General features: G+C 42.1%; 1 long non-coding RNA gene across 1 annotated transcript; it reads left to right on the forward strand.

The window, feature by feature from the left end:
* Positions 1-1353: 1353 nt before the first annotated feature.
* LOC142142858 (uncharacterized) lies at positions 1354-15753 on the forward strand. The gene is made up of 8 exons (XR_012689364.1): positions 1354-1995; positions 3941-3966; positions 4800-4819; positions 5821-5856; positions 6171-6206; positions 8381-8437; positions 10110-10133; positions 15624-15753. It is a non-coding gene; the product is annotated as an uncharacterized LOC142142858 (long non-coding RNA).
* Positions 15754-21570: the final 5817 nt, after the last annotated feature.

Consider the following 21570-nt stretch of genomic DNA (forward strand, 5'->3'; position numbering starts at 1 on the left):
CCTCTACGCAGTCCAGAAAGATACCTCGTTGCAACGTTTTGTACTAAAAAAAAAAAAATATTGTGAGGTGTTAGGTTTTCAGAATAGCCTTTAAGTTAGTGGAAATTATTGTTATTGAATGTTATTGAGGTTAATAATAGTGTAGGAGTAAAATTATAAGCACAAAAACTTGATTTTAACACTTTTTAGTTTTTTTTCAAAAAAAATCCGAATCCAAAACCTTAAATTCGAACCAAAACCTTTCGGCAGTTGTTTTGCGAAACAAATCCAAACCCAAAACATCGAGAAAATCCGGATCCAAAACACAAAACACGAGACCTCAAAAGTCGCCGGTGCACATCCCTATTTTGAATCAGAAATGACACCAATCCCTGTGGAGAGTCCATCCAACAGTGGTATGTCTAATCGTGACCATTCTGAAAGTGTACCCATAAAGAAGGGAACTTTCAGCATTTCTGAAGATGTTTGCCTGAACAGCCCGAGTGTAGCCGGTGATACACCAAGTGAGGATGACACTTTGGAATTAGAAGAGGATGTGGGGGAGATTCTCCTGAACATGATCAAAAAATAAATGATGATGATGATCCAGCTGGAAGCAGGAAGACACAAAAGAGGAATGAAAGGCCAGGTAATGCCCTACTGTATGGTGAGTAATAATTATAGGTTATACTGATAATACTACTCTAAATGATCAATTATGGAATCCATTACACAATACATAATGCAATAAAAATAGCATTTAACTTAATACATTAATTACAGCAATATCGATCAATCCAATGTATAGGGAACATTTAGTTCCATTTATTGTATGATTCTCTCTGACACCAGAGGAAAAATATATTTCAATAAAATGAAGGCGTGAGAGAAGAGACAGAGATTGTCCTGTCTATACTTGAAACAGTGAAGCAGAGTCAATTGCAAAGTCTCCCTCTTCTCCCATTAACATTGTTCCATTCTCCAATAGCTCTGAAGCAATAAGTAGGAGTTAAGTGCAGGATGTCACCACTCTCCCGATGAGTTTTTAGCTTTCCGGTCATTCAAAGAACAGCACTTATAAGTCTACCATAAGAAGATATCCCGACAGCTGCCACAGTGTTTGTGTGTACAACCAACAACTCTATAACTTGACGCGTTTCTCTGCCTCCAAGTGCGATTTCTTCATAGGGATGGAGCCCAAATTCTGCTTGGAAATTTATATAGTATATTGGCCAATCAGTAAGATTTGATTTCAGAAGCACACTCCAATGCAAGGAATGTGTGCCTTGGCCATGCCCATTACTGCTGCTGATCTGAGCCAGTTGCAAAAAAATTGCAATCTGGCAAATCCTTTCTCAAGCCCAGTGACAGCATAACTGTGAGCTGTCTTTTTGGGCCAAAAACACCTTTAAGGTCATCATACAAAATGGCCTCACTGAAAGGTTACACCGCTCTCTAACACGCCTTGGTGAACTAGGAATTACTCGGTGTACTCTCTTTTTCTGCTGTCTGCTCATCCTGCTCCAAAATCATCCTTCTTCTCCTTCTACAGGACAAATCCACTGACCACTAGCATAAGTTCAACTAGCTCTCTTATCATTTCCTATCATGTCCGTCTTGTAGACCTACAACTGACTTGACTTAAACACAGATCTAATAAAGTTTTATTTTTAAATAAAACAGAAAATACACATTGCACCCAGCTTGGCCAAGGTCAAAAACAATGGCAAGACTAATACAAATGAATAACTGAAAAATGAGACATATACAATATTATTACAATGCAACTCAGATCAAATAAAGTTTATTTTCTTTTTACTTATCACACTCATTTTGCTGACATTGTGACTCTCTGAATCAATTCTAAAGATTTTCATTGATTTTCATGATTTTCTGTGAAAATTTAAAGCGGAGATGGCTTGTAAAGACGACTTGCAGAAATCGGAGAATGATACATTAACCCCCTGGAGAGCTACAAGTTGATCAGACTTGCAGAAGAGTGTACCAGTATCATAGGTAATTTTGAATAAAAATGTTTCCTTAATGGTTTATGTGAGGATTACAATATAGGCTGATTAATAGCATATTACACTAGAATGCTCTGTGTGTTTTAAATTGGTCATTGTAATCATTTATGTACTGTAAAGAGTTCACTAGACTGTTCTCTATTGTATAGAGGTAATTGGAATATTTTAAGTATTGTTTAGAGGTCACTAGAATGCTCTCTGTGTTGTATATTGGTCACTAGAATACTCCCTGCATTGTTTAATAGTTACTAGAATGCCCCTTGAAATGTATCTCAGTCAGAATCCTGCCCTGTATTGTATATCAGTTAATAGAATGTACCCTGTATTGTATATCGATCACTAGAATGTTCCCTGTATTGTATATCAGACACTAGAATGTTGCCTGTATTGTATATCGGTCACTAAAATGTTCTCTGTGTTGTTTATTGGTCCCTAGTATGTTCCCTGTATTGTTTATCAGACACTAGAATGCTGCCTTTATTATATATTGGTCACTAAAATGCTATCGTGTTGTATATTGGTACTAGAATGCTGCCTGTATTGCATATTGGTCACTAGAATGCCGCCTGTATTGCATATTGGTCACTAGAATGCTCTCTGTGCTGTATATTGGTCACTAGAACGTCGCCTGTATTGCATATTGGTCACTAGAATGCTCTCTGTATTGTATATTGGTCACTAGAATGCTCTCTGTGTTGTATATTGGTCACTAGAATGCTATGTGTATTGTTTAGACGTCAATAAAATGCTTCCTGTATCAGTGATTGAAGTGGAACATAAATAGTGGCAATATGGAAAATGGAAGTGATTGGAATTTAATAGTGTTACAAGGAAGGCAGTAGGAGAAGTGACGGTATGGTATACCACTGCATACAAGCCTTCTTTGATCACTGTCCTGTATTGTACATAGGTCACTAGAATAGTCTCTGCTTCGTTAAGTTGGGACTGGTAGGTGTTGTGTTTGATTATAGCTCTTTGATATAATATTTTTTCATATATTACATTGCCTATAAAAGTCACGCCCACATTAGACAAATCACACCCGTCACGCCCATTTTTCCGGTGCAGCCCACTGGTAGAAACGCTGGGGCCACTTGCTTGTGTTTGTTCCCCATTCTAATAGTTGCCAGCCCTTGACTTTCATACCATGTATGGTAAATTACTCCTCTGGTACAGGGTCTAGTTCAGAGAGATGAAATATGTAACATGTTGGCACATTTTCTGATGCATGAACTAATTTAACCATAGTTTGTGCATAATGCTTTGCTCCATTGGCACATCTATGTCTGTAAGAGAACATAGAGAAAATGAAGAAAATAAACATACAATAGATAACCACTGACAAACACTAACCCAACACAATGCATAACTCTTCTACAGACAAGATCATGCCCTTTTGTCGGTTGGTACTCAGCACTGGTGAACAGTTTTTGAAATTATAATGGATGTCCAATCAAAATATTTCAACTTGACAGTGAACAAGTGATATAAGAAAAACAGCTTAACTTTTAGAGCATGTGCTGGTAACTTTAAGGCAAATGATGATGTCACTGGTTTCCAGTGGTGCTGGCACTGTGACATCATGGCACATTGTGTCATAATTACATTATATGAGATACTGTACTGCTCCTTGTAAGTCATTTCTTGCTGTGAGTTACTGTAAGTAGGTTGTTTTATCTGGCTCTGGCTCTATCCTTTAATATTTCCTATCAGCTTCTAATCTCCATCTTCCATTGGTCTAATTCCTGTCTGGTCTGAGAGTTCTATTGTCTGTGATCACGTCCTCCAACCAATGTCTGGGTATTACTCTCATCCCTGTAATATCACCACAAATGACTGATGGTGAAATAAAATAACTGTTTAGTTTTCCTACGTATATTGTTCTTATGTAAGAATTTGAGTAATAATTTGAACTTTTTCCTTTGAACCTGTAGAAATTCATTTTAAGCGGAAAAAAAAGGTAAGAGCAGCAGCACATATAAAACAACATAAATCTAGAAGTAAGAATATCAGGTATAGCAGATTGTGAATATTGTTATTTTATTTCACATTTACACGTTTCTTATGTGCAATGCTGACTTATATGCCACAGTTATAATATAATGGAATTTGACAGTGGCAATTTTCTCTTGTACAAGATAACTGTATAAATAATTGCCTCTAAAACCTGAATGTCAAACTTTGAATGGACTTTTGGGCATATTTTGGGTATATGGTATTGGGTTGTAAGTCCTGCAGAATGCTGACACTGTGTAATGATGCCGGTTCTGTGACGGTAGAAATGGGGATGGTTGTGTAGATATTGGCAAGTTGCTACCCATCCTATAACTGTGTAAGTGGGTGGGAGAAGGATTAGGTGGTTACAAAACAGAACATGACAATGGCTGCTTTCTCTGTGACTAAGCAGCAGGACCTGTGGAATGGTTACATAGACCATTGCATATATAGACAAAGTTTCATTATCTTATCACATTTTATTCCTTGCTATTCTACCACTGAAACACAAATAACCACTGATAATGTAAAATGATTGGTAGGCTACACTTATTTCTATTACACATATGATATAAGGTGAAGGATGGAGCCATGGAGTCATATGGAGATAGTAAGGAGGAGGGAATAAAAGTGGTTTTATATGACTCTCTGGACAGCCCCATTGTAAGTTGTTTAATAAAACTCAATGTTGCTCTTTGATAACTTGTTGGTTCAGATAAACTATGAATTTTTATAGATTTCATTCTAAAAACAACAACTCACTCTAACAGTTGCTTTATGTTTTCCCCTTTTCTCCAGATGAGTGACGACGAGGACAGGTAGATATATTATTATGATTTTATTAGTAACATGTTATTGTACATCCATCTTTACTCTACATGAATTCCCATTGTAATGCTGTTGGAGATTACCAGTGAGGCCCAATGCAATGCTGTTCTTATCTGCCCTAAGTACAGTCTCATGGCTGATCCCTGGCTACACATGATTGTGATTGTCATTATATTACTGCCGGTCTGCACAGGAGACGTCCTACAGTGTAGTAGTTGTGATCCTGGTTCTTGTTTTTTATAATGTGTAATGGGCAGGCAGGGCTGCCATCAGAAACTGTGGGGCCCTGTACTAATTAATCTAGCAGGGCCCCCCTCCCATACATGTGCCCCCCTCCCACTTCGCTATACATGCGCCCCTATCCCTCATCACAGTAAATTCCCCCCACCCCCTAATCACAGTAAATGTCCCCCCCAAAGTTAATGTACCCCCCTTCCCCCAATCACAGTTAAGGTCCCCCTCCCCCCTCCCAATTACAGTTAAGGTCTCCCTCTCCCCCCAATCACAGTTAATGTCCTCCTCTCCACAGTTAATGTCCCCTTCTCCCCCCTAATCACAGTTAATGTCCCCCTCTCCCTCCACAGTTAAGGTCCCCCTCTCCACCCCACAGTTAAGGACCCCCTCTCCCCTCCACAGTTAAGGTTCCCCTCTCCCCCCCCAAAAATAAATACCTAATTAACTTACCTTCTCCTCCGCGATGCTGCAGCTCCCCATCCCTGATACACTGGGAGCGCGGCGCTGCTCCCGCGCTCCCAGCCTATCAGAGCCTGGGAGGTGGAGCTACAGCATTGCGGAGAAGAAGGTAAGAAGAAGAAGGGGCAGCGCGGTCTGTCAGACTGAGGGGCCCGGACAGTCCAGGGCTCCTCAGAGAAATGGAGACAATCCCAGGCAAGCAAATAGCTTCTACAAGTAGCAATAGATAATGAAACAAAATGCTATTCAGCAGTAGGACAATGTATAATATATTTTCACAATCTTCTTTCTCCAACAGATCTCGATCTCCGTCCCCGAATCTTATTGAGTTTGTGTATGTATATCATTACAAAGTGTAATATATTATAGCACAGTAACAGTTAGTAGTCCCCACTTTTTGTCCATATAAGATCCTACTCTCCTGCAGTTCACCACAAGCTCACTATTCACAGGAACAATAAGCAAGTGAATACACAGAACATTTAGATACATAATAGAGTATTGTGAGTGTCACTTTGCACAATTCAATGCATAGCATACATACAACACGTGTATAATACATACTTAGCATGGTTTTTGTTACTATGTTGTTTGATTATTGTTATATTACATACATGCTTATAATTATTTTTACTGTTTTATATTTAGGGAACTCTTAAACCGGACTCCCTATGTGCCCTATACGTATGTATCTTATACATGAGTTAATATAATACTTCTTGACATGACACTATAGTAGGCTGTTGCTTTTGGAGACTCCATAAGTCAGGTTTATGTAATATGGGGAACAAGGGGGTAAAGACAGTCAATTGCCACAATAGTAAATACCTTTCTATGTCAGTCTAGCATTCTAAGTGTATAATTCTTAGGGAGACTGTTTTGCCTGTTTTTCTGTGTTTTATTGTATTGGGAAATATTCTTGAAAGTGGTGACACAGCTGCTCAGTTTTGGAATTATAACATTTTATTACTACTCTATATTGTTATAACTATTTTTTAGTATTTTAGTACTGTGATCAGTAGCTGTTCACGTATAGATGTCATCGAACTGTAAAATCACCAATCTATAGGGGTGAAAAATGTTTTATTACAGCATTGGGCTATGAACAACGTATGTAATGATCACATTATTATTAACAGTCTGACATTGGGTTGTCTTGAAAAAAAAACTAAAATAGTGTTTCATTAGCATTGGTCTCCAGAATGGAAGCAAAATGGTCAGTTATTATAAACAATAAATAAATATAATTCTGTCTCAAATGTATTTACCGGCACAGGTTACTTTATAAAAAAAAAAAAAAAAGTGTTATAGTGTATGATATTAGTAAATATAATACGGCAATACCATCCTGCATAATAGTGTTAGGAACTCCTCCAGCCGGTACAGCAAAATCCGGAGTCTGCTCTGAAGTCTGGTATTCACTGTTGCCCCTAGTGGTGGGGACAGACTTGGCTGCAGACAACAGAGGGTTGTGATATGTGTACCGGCGAAGGAGAACCCAGGGAGAGAGTGTTATGGCAGGCGGCAGCGTGGGGCCCAGGCAAGCGTCAGCCGGTAGCAGACAAACGTTTCCAAAGAACAAACAAAGGTCAGGGGTCACAGGCACAGGTTCAGAGTCCAAGGACAGGCGTAAGATCGGGGCAACAGGCATAGATAGATACAAGGTCCAGGTTCAAGCAATAGGTCAGGGTCAGAAACAGAGGTTCAAGGTCCAGAAACAGGCAAAGGTCATACACGGGTAGTCAATCACAGGTTAACACCAATCACAGGAACAGAGAAGCAGGCAGCAGAACTGGAACTGGATGCTATAACCGGCAGTGAGGCTCAGTCCTCACTGCCTTAAATAGTCCCAGTAACCAATCAGGGAAGAGCCCTCCAGAATCCCCAGGAGCAGCCTAATTAATACATAGCCCCGCAAACCAATGAGGGGAGAGAGAGTTGCTGCTAATGACAAATGCTGAGCAGCTGAATCTACACAGACGTGCGCCCGGCTGTTTGACAGCTGGCCAGGCGCGGCGGCAGGAGAACTACAGCGTCCCAGTTGTTGCCCAGGCAACCGGGACGAAGACCCCGGAAATGACGTCCTGGTGGTCCTAGCGTCGGCCGGGACAGCTGCAGAGAAAAGGTGAAAGTCGCGGTGGTGCCCGCGGCTGCCGTGACTGCTAACAAATAGTATATGGGTCCATTATAATGGGCAGGCTTCTTAGGGTTGCCAGCAGAATGTAAAATAGAATGTAAAACCAGGACACATATTGACCCCTGCAGCGCGGTCATCAGCTGACATGGAAATGGTGATGTCATCAATGTACCTCCATATAATAGCTTCTTACATGCCAATAATAATTAGATATAGGGAGTGGTAATATCATCTTTGTACCTCCATCCAGGTATTCAGACTGATCCCTAGACAACCAAAACTGTGCAATATGGCCTTTCATGTTACTGTGTAGTTACTGTGTAGTTACTGTGTAGTTAATGTACAGGGTGCAGGTAGCATTAATTTAGTGTCATTTGAATATAAGAGCTTCTTACAAGCCAATAATAATTAGATTAAATGACACCAAATGTACAAGTACTGACAACAAGGCTGACCTGTCCAAGTCTCAAAATTGTTACCTATTAAAGGTTTCATCTCATTGTGTTTATATTAGTTTAAAAAGCATCACACAGTAGAGAAAGCAGAAATGTATAACCTGTCCAAGCAAGTGCTAAATATTTCATCCACTGAAAATGGGAAGAAGCTAAATATGTCTATATAGAGTATAAAAGGAAATAATTTAGGCTCATATAGTGATTGTAGTGATATATGTAACCACCAAATTCATAAAGTCTGCAACAAAATATCTTGTTTCACGCAGAAAAATCTAGGAAAAGGCGTCAAGGCCCCCTGGCCTGCCCACCATATTTAGTGGAGGGTAAGTTCATGATTGTTAGCGCAGTAGGTCATATACTGATCATATAAATCTATTATTGCAAATAAATGTAACAGATTAAAGGGCGTATTGATGACACGGAAGAAATCTCTTTCTCCAGTGAAAACTAGATTTTTTGCCAGATTTAGGGCTTTTACCTATTTACCAAAGCCCCCAGGCTGGTGACAGCTATCACTGGGTATCAGCAGCGGCACCTTTCACCGGCGGTCACTGGTGATAGCTTCCATGGGGAAGCCTACTTACCATGGACATCAGTGGTACAATTACCGCTGCTCTTCTGCTATCGCCATCTCAGGTTGCTGACAGCAGGGGAGATATTTTTATTTAAATAAAGCTTCTCTTTAAATCGGATTACTCTGAATCAATTGCATTTTTAAAAAATATATTTGTTAAACATTTTATTTATTTGTTTTCAATTTTTTTAATGAAAGTGGAGTTGGAAGTCCAAATCCCGGCTCCCAGACCCAGTGTGCATATGTGAGCCAGCAAGCCAGGTCAGACATGTGCAGATGCATGGAGGACTGTCTGGTGACACGGTAATACTCCTAGTACTGATACCAGCCAGTATTGTTGGGTGCTGAGTATCACACAGCTGCCCCGGGGAACTTTTATTGGTAAATAGCAGAATTAGGAAGTTCTTGATCTCTACAATATAACATAGTATCATATATTCACCTGTCCCTGTATTTCCAACCAATGAACAGGCACATAATAGACTCAGAAGTGAGATGTTATTGTGTAGGATGTCACTCAGTGTGACTGCTCGTGACTCATATTTCAGAGACAGAATATACCCCTGCTCTGTGTGAGCTCTCTGAGAGACATACACAATGCTATCTTCTATCACTGTTATTTATCATTATAAGATCCCCGGCGTCACTGACAGACAGCGGTAAGCAGAGACTTACCTCCTCACTGGCCACTCTGGGTCCCATCTGCACACGTGTGACCCGGCATTGCCGGCTCTCACATGCGCACTCAACGGGACGCCCGGGCATAGGCCTAAAGTAGCTGATTCAAAGAAAATTAAAACAAAACAAGTGAATGAACATAAAAAATTAGTTGAAAAAATTAACTATTGATTAATAATTTTAATTAGAAACATTATTTAATTAAATAAAGCATTTCCCCTCTAAGGCTGCTGCAATAAGTGGTTTGTGGCAGTACAGATACCGTCACAATCCTTCTTAAATAGGGTTCCCCATGCATAAGGAAGCTATTGCAAGAGACAGATGGAAAAGGCAATACCCGGCGATACCTAGTGCCGGCTTCGGAGGTTGGTAAATATGGAGAGGCCCCATCTCTGGTGAATACACCCCTATTCACCGGATTTATGGCTCTTCTCCCTATGATAAATACAACCCTATGTCTTTCCCTGCTATGTCACACCCCTCTTGGAACAGCCCCATTAGAGTTAGGACTTGTCCTTGTTTTATCCATGTGTCCAATGTCAGCCCCCCCTTATCTGATGTCTGTGTAAACTGTCTCCTGTCTGATGCACTTAGCTGCCTTCCTTGTCTTCTGTCTTCTGCTTTGGTCTCTTATTTGCCCCTTGTTGTCTCTTGTCTTCACGCCAGTAATCTGGTCCAGCCCGACTATTGGCATCAGTGATCGGGAACATTCACATCAATGTCTGTAATTCTTTTTCTTTCAGATATGGAACTGAAGACAACCTCTGGTAATGCCTCAATCAGTTACACGTGACAGGGTTCATGTAACATACATGTAGAAATACATCCATTTACTTATGTGTTTGTGCATGTGTTCTGGGCTTGTTTGGCTCAATTCAATAAGTCACTAATGGGTTTAACAACTAAATAAAATAAAAAGTAGACAACCACCCTGTACAGCTGCACAAATTGGGGCTGATGCCGACTTGGTTTTATAATGGGAGTAAATTACTCTTAAATAAGAGCACAGAATCATAGTGTATTTCCACCACACGCAGAGCCGCACACATCTCCCGATGCCTCCGCATCAGCAGCATATGGGCCTGGTCTACGTCATATCATCAGCCAGTAGTTGCACCTGTCCTATAGCAGATGTATAAGAAACCCCTCCTACCAGACATATATGTGTGTTTCTGCAGGTCTGCATGAGACGCACTGTGTAAACTAGTCCTTACTGTACTCACCCATTGTCAGGACCCCCCTTCCTACCTGTCCAGCTGTAAGGGGGCGCAGGTGTCACATAGGAACAAGTCTGTATAGGTGTACAGTGTGCAGCCGCTATCTGAGCACGCGCAGAGCAATATCACACCAGACGCTCTGCTCACAATGGCTTACGTCTCACTATGCATCAGCCCCATTACCTTACAGTAAATCACATAGGAGGATAGTTCAGCAGTGAAAAAATTAAGCTCTCAGACAGATTTAATATAAATGTAATTTTTTTTATATCTTGCTAAATAATTCCTTATATTGCAAAGTGGTAAAATAAAAGCAGCTGTAGTCTGCACTCATATAACTACTTCTGTCCTCCACTGACTGCAAGTAACAAGGTATAGCGGAAGAGTTAGAACCTCAGGAATCTATTGTCTAAGTGCAGCTGTACAGGGTCATTTTATTTTATTTAGTTGTTACTACATTACACTGTTGTACTTGCCCTTAGTGGTGTAATGTCTGTTGTTTTATCTGCTGTTTACTAATAGAGGCGCAGATCAGGCAGCCAGTGTACAAAATAACATGAAGCAAACTTTTATCAGGGATAATGTACCCCTACTGTAAATTATAAGGATATTATACCCAGGTGTTAAATAACTAAACAAACACAAGCCCATAGACTGAATGCTGGTATACAATCTTCTAGGTGACTCTCCACATCCATAATAACTTATAGCAGTGTACACTGAATTGATGACATTGGAACTTATGGATTATAGTCAAAAACATCACAGCTCAACACATCACAAGATATTATTTACAGGAGATTATACATATATTAGCTTCAGTTGTGTGTTATGAGACTATTAACCTTCACACATATTTGGAGAATTACTGTGTATTCTAGGCACATTGAAAATTTATTTGAACACTATAACAAACCCCCAGTGTATGATACGTAATAAGTATAACAAACTAATTCTGACGGTCAATAGTTTCATTCAAAACCTATATTATGATCCTCTGTATACATCAGAATAGTACACACAATTCATTAGAGATATCCCTGTGAATGTTATGTAATTATGGGTTATTACATCCCTGGGGGGTCAGAAGTATAACATGAAGATTGACAAACTGATCTTCATCCACATGTGCTGGGTAGAAGTACTGCAGGTAACAATGTCTTGGCTGTAATGTGTCATGACTGAAGGAGGCCAGCACTGATAACATGCTTGTATGTTCAAGAGCCGTACATCACACACATGTAGTCCTAATACTGCTTTATGTCATGTATTGTATGTAAGATAATCGGGTCACTCATTGGAATATATCAATCATTATTTTATCTAGGTACGATTCAGATGAAGCGCAGTGCGAGGATGAGGCAGAGGAGAAAATGCCTAAGTAAGTGTAACGTTCCGATTAGTGGGGAGCAGAGTAACATACAGCTACATTGTAACATGTAGGAAACATACTAAGAGGCAATAATTTAATTTTCTATATGTCCATAGCTCTGGCCCTGGCTATTTATTCTACTTACCTGCCCCTGATCTGCCCCCCCCCCCCCCCAGGGTGTGTGCTACACTTACATGCCCCTGCTGTACTCTACTTTCCTGCCCCTGATCTGTCCCTCCAGGTGTAGGGAGCCGCACATGTCAGTTACTCAAAGCTTACACTTGAGGCTCCCTAGAGTTAATGTATAGTTAATGTACAGTGTTCAGGTAGCATTAATCTACTGTAATCTGGATATAAGAGCTTCTTACATGGCAATAATAATTAGATTAAATGACACTGAATGTACTAGTACTGACAACAAGGCTGACCTGTCCAAGTCTCAAAATTCTTACCTATGAAAGATTTCATCTCATTGTATTTATATTAGTTTAAAAAACATCACACAGTAGAGAAAGGAGAAATGTATAACCTGTCCAAGCAAGCGCTAAATATTTCATACACTGAAAATGGGAAATGGCTAAATATGTCTATATAGAGTATAAAAGGAAACATTTTAGGCACATATAGTGATTGTAGTGGTTTATGCAACCACCAAACTCATAAAGTCTGTAACAAAATATCTTGTTTCACACAGGCCAAAATCCCCAAGGCCCGCGAGCCTCTCCCCCATGATATATAAAAGGTAAGTTCAGGATTGTTAGCGCAGTAGGTCATATACTGATTATATGAATCTATTATTATGAATAAATGTAACAGATTAAAGGACATATTGATGATAGGGAGAAAAGCTCCCGGGCCAGTGACAGCTATTGCTGGGTATCAGCAGCGGCACCTTTCACCGGCTGTCTCTGGTGATAGCTTCCCATGGGGAAGCCCACTTACCATGGACATCGGTGGTACAATTACCGCTGCTCTCCTGCTATCGCTATTTAAGGTTGGTGATTACTCTGAATCAGATTACATCTAAAAAATATATATCTACATACATAGTAGCATATACTCACCTTTCCCTGTATCTCCAACCAATGAACAGGCGCATAATAGACTCAGAAGTGAGATGTCATTGTGTAGGATGTAAGGGGCAAATGCAGGATTTGTAAAGGGGGGTTTCCACACCACCCCGCCAGTGGGCGTGACCAGCATGCATGGGGGCGTGGCTATACTTTTAGACAGTGCTTGGCTGCTCTCCAACTCTTTCTATCCCTATAATATACATGGGCAATGCTGCGTGCACTACTGTTAGGTTTTTCCACCAGAGCAATATGAAGCGGGGGCAGGGTCCAGCAACCTCAATTATGCAGTGCCCCAGGCTTGCAGGGGGGTTTTCAGACACCAGGAACCCCCCCCGCGGTTTGCCTATGGATGTCACTCAGTGTGACTGCTCGTGACTCATAGTTCAAAGACAGAATATACCCCTGCTCTGTGTGAGCTCTCTGAGAGACATACACAATGCTATCTTCTATCACTGTTATTTATCATTATAAGATCCCCGGCGTCACTGACAGGCAGCGGTAAGCAGAGACTTATCTCCTCGCTGGCCAGTCTGGGTCCCATCTGCACACGTGTGACCCGGCATTGCCGGCTCTCACATGCGCACTCAACGGACCGCCCGGGCTTAGGCCTAAAGTAGCTGATTCAAAGAAAATTAAAACAAAACAAGTAAATGAACATAAAAAATTAGTTGAAAAAAATAACTATTAAAAAATAATTTTAATTAGAAACATTATTTAATTAAATAAAGCATTCCCCATACATGGGGAAGCTATTGTAGGAGATAGATGGAAAAGGCAATACCCGGCGATAGCTAGTGCCGGCGTCGGAGGTTAGTAAATAGGGAGAAGCCCCATGTCTGGTGAATACACCCCTATTCACCGGATTTATGGCTCTTCTCCCTATGATAAACACACCCCTAAATCATTCCCAGCTATGTCACACCCCTCTTGGAACAGCCCCATTAGAGTTAGGACTTGTCCTTGTTTTATCCATGTGTCCAATGTCAGCCCCCCCTTATCTGATGTCTGTGTAACCTGTCTCCTGTCTGATGCACTTAGCTGCCTCCCTTGCCTTCTGTCTTCTGTTTTGGTCTCTTATTTGCCCCTCGTTGTCTCTTGTCTTCACGTCAGTAATCTGGTCCAGGCCGACTATTGGCATCAGTGACCGGGAACATTCACATCAGTGTCTGTAATTCTTTTTCTTTCAGATGGGGAACTGAAGACAACCTCTGGTAATGCCTCAATCAGTTACACGTGACAGGGTTCATGTAACATACATGTAGAAATACATCCATTTACTTCTGTGTTTGTGCATGTGTTCTGGGCTTGTTTGGCTCAATTCAATAAATCACTAATGGGTATAACAACTAAATAAAATAAAAAGTAGACAACCACCCTGTACAGCTGCACAAATTGGGGCTGATGCCGACTTGGTTGTATAATGGGAGTAAATTACTCTTAAATAAGAGCACAGAATCATAGTGTATTTCCACCACACGCAGAGCCGCACACATCTCCCGATGCCTCCGCATCAGCAGCATATGGGCCTTGTCTACGTTCATGTCATCAGCCAGTAGTTGCACCTGTCCTATAGCAGATGTATAAGAAACCCCTCCTACCAGACATATATGTGTGTTTCTGCAGGTCTGCATGAGACGCACTGTGTAAGATAGTCCTTACTGTACTCACCCATTGTCAGGACCCCCCTTCCCACCTCTCCAGCTGTAAGGGGGCGCAGGTGTCACATAGGAACAAGTCTGCATAGGTGTACAGTGTGCAGCCGCTATCTGAGCACGCGCAGAGCAATATCACACCAGACGCGCTACTCACACTGGCTTACGTCTCACTATGCATCAGCCCCATTACCTTACAATAAATCACATAGGATGATAGTTCAGCAGTCAATAAATGATTCTCTCGGACAGATTTAATATAAATGTAACTTTTATTATATCTTGTAAAATAATTCCTGATATTGCAAAGTGGTAAAATAAAAGCAGCTGTAGTCTGCGCTCATATAACAATGAATAACTACTTCTGTCCTCCACTGAAAGCAAGTAACAAGTTATAGCGGAAGAGTTAGAACCTCAGGAATCTATTGTCTAAGTGCAGCTGTACAGGGTCATTTTATTTTATTTAGTTGTTACTACATTACACTGGTGTACTTGCCCTTAGTGGTGTAATGTCTGTTGTTTTATCTGCTGTTTACTAATAGAGGCGCAGATCAGGCAGCCAGTGTACAAAATAACATGAAGCAAACTTTTTTCAGCCAAAACGTATATTATGATCCTCTGTATACATCAGAATAGTACACACAATTCATTAGAGATCTCCCTTTGAATGTTATGTAATTATGGGTTATTACATCCCTGGTGGGTCAGAAGTATAACATGAAGATTGACAAACTGATCTTCATACACATGTGCTGGGTAGAAGTACTGCAGGTAACAATGTCTTGGCTATAATGTGTCATGACTGAAGGAGGCCAGCAGTGATAACATGCTTGTATGTTCAAGAGCCGTACATCACACACATGTATTCCTAATACTGCTTTATGTCATGTATGTAAGATAAACGGGTCACTCATTGGAATATATCAATCATTATTTTATCTAGGTATGATTCAGATGAAGCGGAGGCCAAAGAGAAGGCCGAGGATGAGGAGGAGGAGGAAATGCCTAAGTAAGTGTAGCGTTCCTATTAGTAGGGAGCAGAGTAACATACAGCTAAATTGTAACATGTAGGAGACATACTAAGAAACGATGATTTAATTTTCTATATGTCTATAGTCCTGGTCCTGGCTATTTATTCTGGGAGGGGAATCATATATAAATATGTATAATAGCTAAACACACGCAATATACATCTGACGCTGTCATCATCATCAGTCCACATCTATACACTAAATGCAGCTAAGTCTGACCAGACCACATGCCCAGGGTGTGTGCTAAACTTACATGCCCCTGCTGCACTATACTTACCTGCCCCTGATCTGCCCCCCCAGGGTATGTGCTACACTTACATGCCCCTGCTGCACTATACTTTCCTGCCCCTGATCTGCCCCCCCCCCCCCCAGGGTGTTTGCTACACTTACATGCCCCTGCTGCACTATACTTTCCTGCCCCTGATCTGCCCCCCCCAGGGTGTGTGCTACACTTACATGGCCCCGCTGCACTTTACTTACCTGCCCCTGATCTGCACGTCAGTAATCTGGTCCAGGCCGACTAATGGCATCAGTGACCGGGAACATTCACATCAGTGTTTGTAATTTTTTTTCTTTTTAGATGTAGATCTGAAGCCAACCTCTGGTAATGTCTCAATCAGTTACACATGACAGGGTTCATGTAATAATACAGGGATAATAATAATAATACCACAGGACTCATATCAATAAGACATATGTTAATGTATAACAACAATAATAATGTATATGTAATAAGTGACTATATAACACTGCCCAGAAATGACCACAGTACACTGATACCACTACACACACTACCACATGCATTAATGAGTGATGAAGAAATGGACTTACACCTGTTTTTTCGTTCTTTTAGGAATGAAAAAGACCAGAAGGTAAGTGTATACACTAATAGCGTATTGCACACACATTGCACATACATGGCACATACATGGCACACAGTAATTTCTACTTGATGTAAAGCCATACTTAGAAACACCTTGTTATAAAGTCAGTAGTGCCAGCATTTAGTTGTCCCTGAAAGTAATAGGTAAAAGGTGACAGTTTCTTTGTTACAGAATAATTCCTTACTATTCTTCTTCCTCAGAATCCTGCAGATCTGTTCCAGTTACCGCTTGTAGAACATCTGCTACATAGAAACCAGAATATAGTCTACTCCAGTGGTTCCCAAACTTTTGCAGTTCGCGGCACCCTTAGAGTCTCCATAATTTTTTCAATGCACCCCTCCAAAATAATTACTGAGCAGTCCTGTTTTAAAAGTAGTTGGGTCAAAAAAATGGAATAAGTATTTAGGTCAGGACAGAAATACTTATTTAGTTGTATGCAAAAATGCCCCCACTACATCCAGACACACTGCCCCCTCTGCATCCAGTCACTCTGCCCCCTCTGCCCTCTCTCACGCTGTCCCCTCTCACGCTGTCCCCCTCCTCTGCCCTCTGTCATGCTGTCCCCCTCCTCTGCTCTCTGTCACGCTATCCCCTCCTCTGCCCTCTGTGACGCTCCCTCTCACTCTGCCCTCTGTCACGCTGTCCCCCTCCTTTGCCCTGTCACACTGTCCCCCTCCTCTGCCCTCTGCCCCCCTCCTATGCCCTCTGTCACACTGTCCCCCTCCTCTGCCCTCTGTCACGCTGCCCCCTCTCCTGTCATGCTGTCCCCTCTCCTCTGCCCTCTGTCACGCTGTCCCCTCTTCTGTCCTCTGTCTCGCTGTCGTCCTCCTCTGCCCTCTGTCCCCCTCCTCTCCCTCTGTCACGCTGTCGCCTCCTCTGGCCTCTGTCACGCTGTCCTCTCTCTTCTGCCCTGTGTCACACTGCCCCCTCTACTCTGTCACACTGTCCCCCTCCTCTGCCCTCTGTCACACTGTCCCCCTTCTCTGCCCCCTCCTCTGTCCTCTGTCACACTGTCCCCCTCCTCTGCGCTCTGTCACGCTGCCCCCTCTCCTCTGTCACGCTGTCCCCTCTCCTCTGCCCTCTGTTACGCTGTCCCCTCCTCTGGCCTCTGTCAACATCCTCTGGCCTTTGTCACGCTGTCCCCTCTCCTCTGCCACGCTCACTCTCACTCTGCCTCCTCTGCCGCGGGAAAACCAGAAAAAAACAAAACATAAACTCACCAATCCGCACGGCGCCGGGACCCTGTATTCTCCCTCTCTCTCACACAGCTTGTTACTATAGTGACCAATCCACGCAGTGCTGGGACCCAGCATTCTCCCTCTCTCTCACGCAGCTTGTCACTATAGTGACAAGCTGCGTGAGAGAAGAGGGTGCTGGGTCCTGGTGCCGCGCGAATTGGTGAGTTTATGTTTTGTTTTTTCCTGACTTTCCCGCGGCACCCCTGTGACAGCACCGCGGCACCCCTGGGAGCCGCAGCGCACACTTTGGGAACCGCTGGTCTACACTGTGTTTATGTTGCTTCTACTGTGTAATAGAACAGTGAGCGCCTATAGATTAGCATAAAACGTTCCTTGTGCCTTAACCCCTATATCCTAGTGTAATGATTGGCTGCAACCTCGTGAATACTGGGTGCAGCCGCTTTGTGTGGTGTCATTTCCACAACAGCTTTACAATTGTATTATACTGTAGATGTGATATTTAACATATTTACATCCCCTAATCTAGTATATTTTTAAACATGTTACTATAATCTCTCAGAGGGTAGCACAAATGTATATTAATGTAATTATCCCTCAGCTTCAGCAGTGTGGTTACTTTTTGGGGATAGGGGGGCTTCAGGTTGTGTTTAGTTTGTGTAATATAACACTTATTACCACTTATTTATATAGCGCCTACATAACACTTTTCTTGTACTTTGCTTTTCCTGTAGGATGACGAATCAAAAGAGCAAGGTATGTACTGTGTCACCACCAGTCCTATAGACCAAGGGTTTATTACTGATTGGTCAGGACCCAAAACATGGGTCTCCACAGCCTTTATGGTGGGTGGTGGGTACCAGAGCCGGATTTAGACCTCATGGGGCCCTAGGCAAGATATTGGTTTGCCCCCCCCCCCCCCCCCCCGAAACAATCCATAGCTCTATATTTTTTAGCATAGCATATACCCCTATAGTTAAGTAGAAGGGTAAGCTATGTGCCGCCGCATCACGCTACTCCTCCTGCATCACACTGTGGCCCCTCATTACTGTCCCTCTCATCACACTGTGCCCTCCTTTATCATGACACTACGTCACACTGTGGTCCCAGCAGTTAAAGAATAATGACCATGGACCCCATATTTTGTCAAAGAATCTAGCAGAATTTTGAATTATGCTGGTCATATATTCCATACGATGAATATTAAGCTCAGTGGTCGAAGTGGAAATTTAGAAGTGGCGGTATGAAAAATGTAATGGGAATGTAAACAAGTGAATGAAATTTTATTATTTTATAATGAAGGCAGTATGAGAAGTAGCGGTATGGCCTACTACCGTATAAACCCCACTTTCACCACAGCTTACCTTTCAATTCACACAAATTGTACCTTATCTTTAACTAAACTTAGGTATTAGTCATAATTAACATGTCAAGAAACTGCAGTTCAGGATTAGCAAGTCCAGTAATGAAAAAACAGCAGTCTCCTATCACTACCACGTCATAGAAAGTCCGCCACTACAGTTACTGACTGCAGCCCTCTACCTACAGAAACATGAAAAAGTGCTTGAATGTAATAATCATGTTAATATGTCAGTCTTCTGCATGAATCCCATAGTGCAACATTTAAACAAGTCAGACCTCCTCCTAATATAAATCCCACCAGATTCAGGATAGTTGGCAGACTGTGCTGCTCTCTCCTACCTGTTCTCGTTACTTTCACGGCTTGTGGCTGCTGTGACTTTAGATCAGTTGCTGCTTGTCTGGATCCTGGAATGTTGGAGACCCTATTTGGAAAAAAAATGGGTACATGAATTTTAGTGAATGCCAACCAGCCCCAGTGTTAAATCAATATAGCACCCACATTTTATAAGTAGGCCTCCCTCCAACCAAAACATTAAATTAATGGTGTTACCATTTAAAAAATAAACCTATTTCCCTCCTACAAACAGCTCCTCACACACACATAATACACACAGACAGTGGCCCCTCACACACACATAATACACACAGACAATGGCCCCTCACACACACATAATACACACAGACAATGGCCCCTCACACACACATAATACACACAGACAATGCCCCCTCACACACACATAATACACACAGACAATGGCCCCTCACACACACACATAATACACACAGACAGTGGCCCCTTATACACACACATAATACACAAACACTGTGGTGGCCCCTCACACACACATAATACTCACACACACATAATACACACACAGTGGCCCCTCACATACACATAATACACAAAGACAATGGCCCGTCACACACACATAATACACACAGACAATGACCCCTCACACACACATAATACACACAGACAATGGCCCCTCACACACACACATAATACACACAGACAGTGGCCCCTCATACACACACATAATACACAAACACTGTGGCCCCTCACACACACATAATACTCCCACACACATAATACACACACAGTGGCCCCTCACATACACATAATACACAAAGACAATGGCCCGTCACACACACATAATACACACAGACAATGACCCCTCACACACACATAATACACACAGACAATGGCCCCTCACACACACATAATACACACAGACAGTGGCCCCTCACACACATAATACACACAGACAGTGGCCCCTCACACACAGATAATACACACACACACACACAGTGGCCCCTCACATACACACAGACAGTGGCCTCTCACATACACACAGACAGTGGCCCCTCACATACACACAGACAATGGCCCCTCACAAACAGATAATACACACCCTATTAATATACTACCCTCCCCCTCCCCAACGTACCTTTTTCCATCTAGGAGCTGAGCAGTCTTCTGTGTCTTCATCCCCTTCACACATGGGACGGCACCTGTCATGTGGTGCACGTCCCATGTGACACACAGTAGGCCACGCACAGGAGGGAGGGAGGAGACCAGCCACCACACCAGCCCCCCGCCCCGACTCGCGGCATCCCCCCCCACACGAGTCGCGGAGGAGGGGCCGAAATTGTTTTTTTTTTTAATTCTCTCCTGTCCCCCCCAGCTGCCCCCCTCCCCCCCGAGAGCCGCTAGGCCCTAGGCAGGTGCCTGGGTTGCCTAGCTGTAAATCCGGCCCTGGTGGGTACCCATGATCCTCTGTGCAGACCTGTTGTGTGCTACTAAGCAATAATGAGCCATGTACCACACAGGCCTAAGCTGGGTTATAGTGAAGGTGGAGTTTGGAGGAGTGTGCCTTATAATGACATTAATACATTTTACTGCACTTTTATTTACAGAATATACGTAATCAGAGGCATTGTTATAAAGGTGCATGAGCTGTTATAGTACGAAATACAATCCCCAAATACCTAAACCTTATAGAGTCATGGGCTGCAGAGCTGATTCACAAACATAATATGGGTCCTGGGCAAAAAGTGAAGAACTTTAATTTAATCTTTAGAGACAAACTATTTTTAAAGCATAATCCTGATATGTTTCACAATTGTTTACAATATGTCTTCTCTTCTTTTCAGGGGGATCCACGAACAGAAGGTACTTAATATGATAAGACCACAGATCTGATACAATATAATATACATCACAATAGTCATTTAGCTCAATACATTGATAATTTGATTCTCATCAGCTAAACAACACCCAATACAAGACCAATTTCATCTCCCCTCTAATGATTTTTTATAAGCACCCCCCAGTCAAGATAACAGACAACAGTACCCTGCAACAACCTCCCTTATTATTACTAATACATCTCACAAATGGGGTGGCTATGGGGCAT

The sequence above is a fragment of the Mixophyes fleayi genome, chromosome 3, assembly GCF_038048845.1.
Source record: "Mixophyes fleayi isolate aMixFle1 chromosome 3, aMixFle1.hap1, whole genome shotgun sequence".
Classification (NCBI taxonomy): domain Eukaryota; kingdom Metazoa; phylum Chordata; class Amphibia; order Anura; family Limnodynastidae; genus Mixophyes; species Mixophyes fleayi.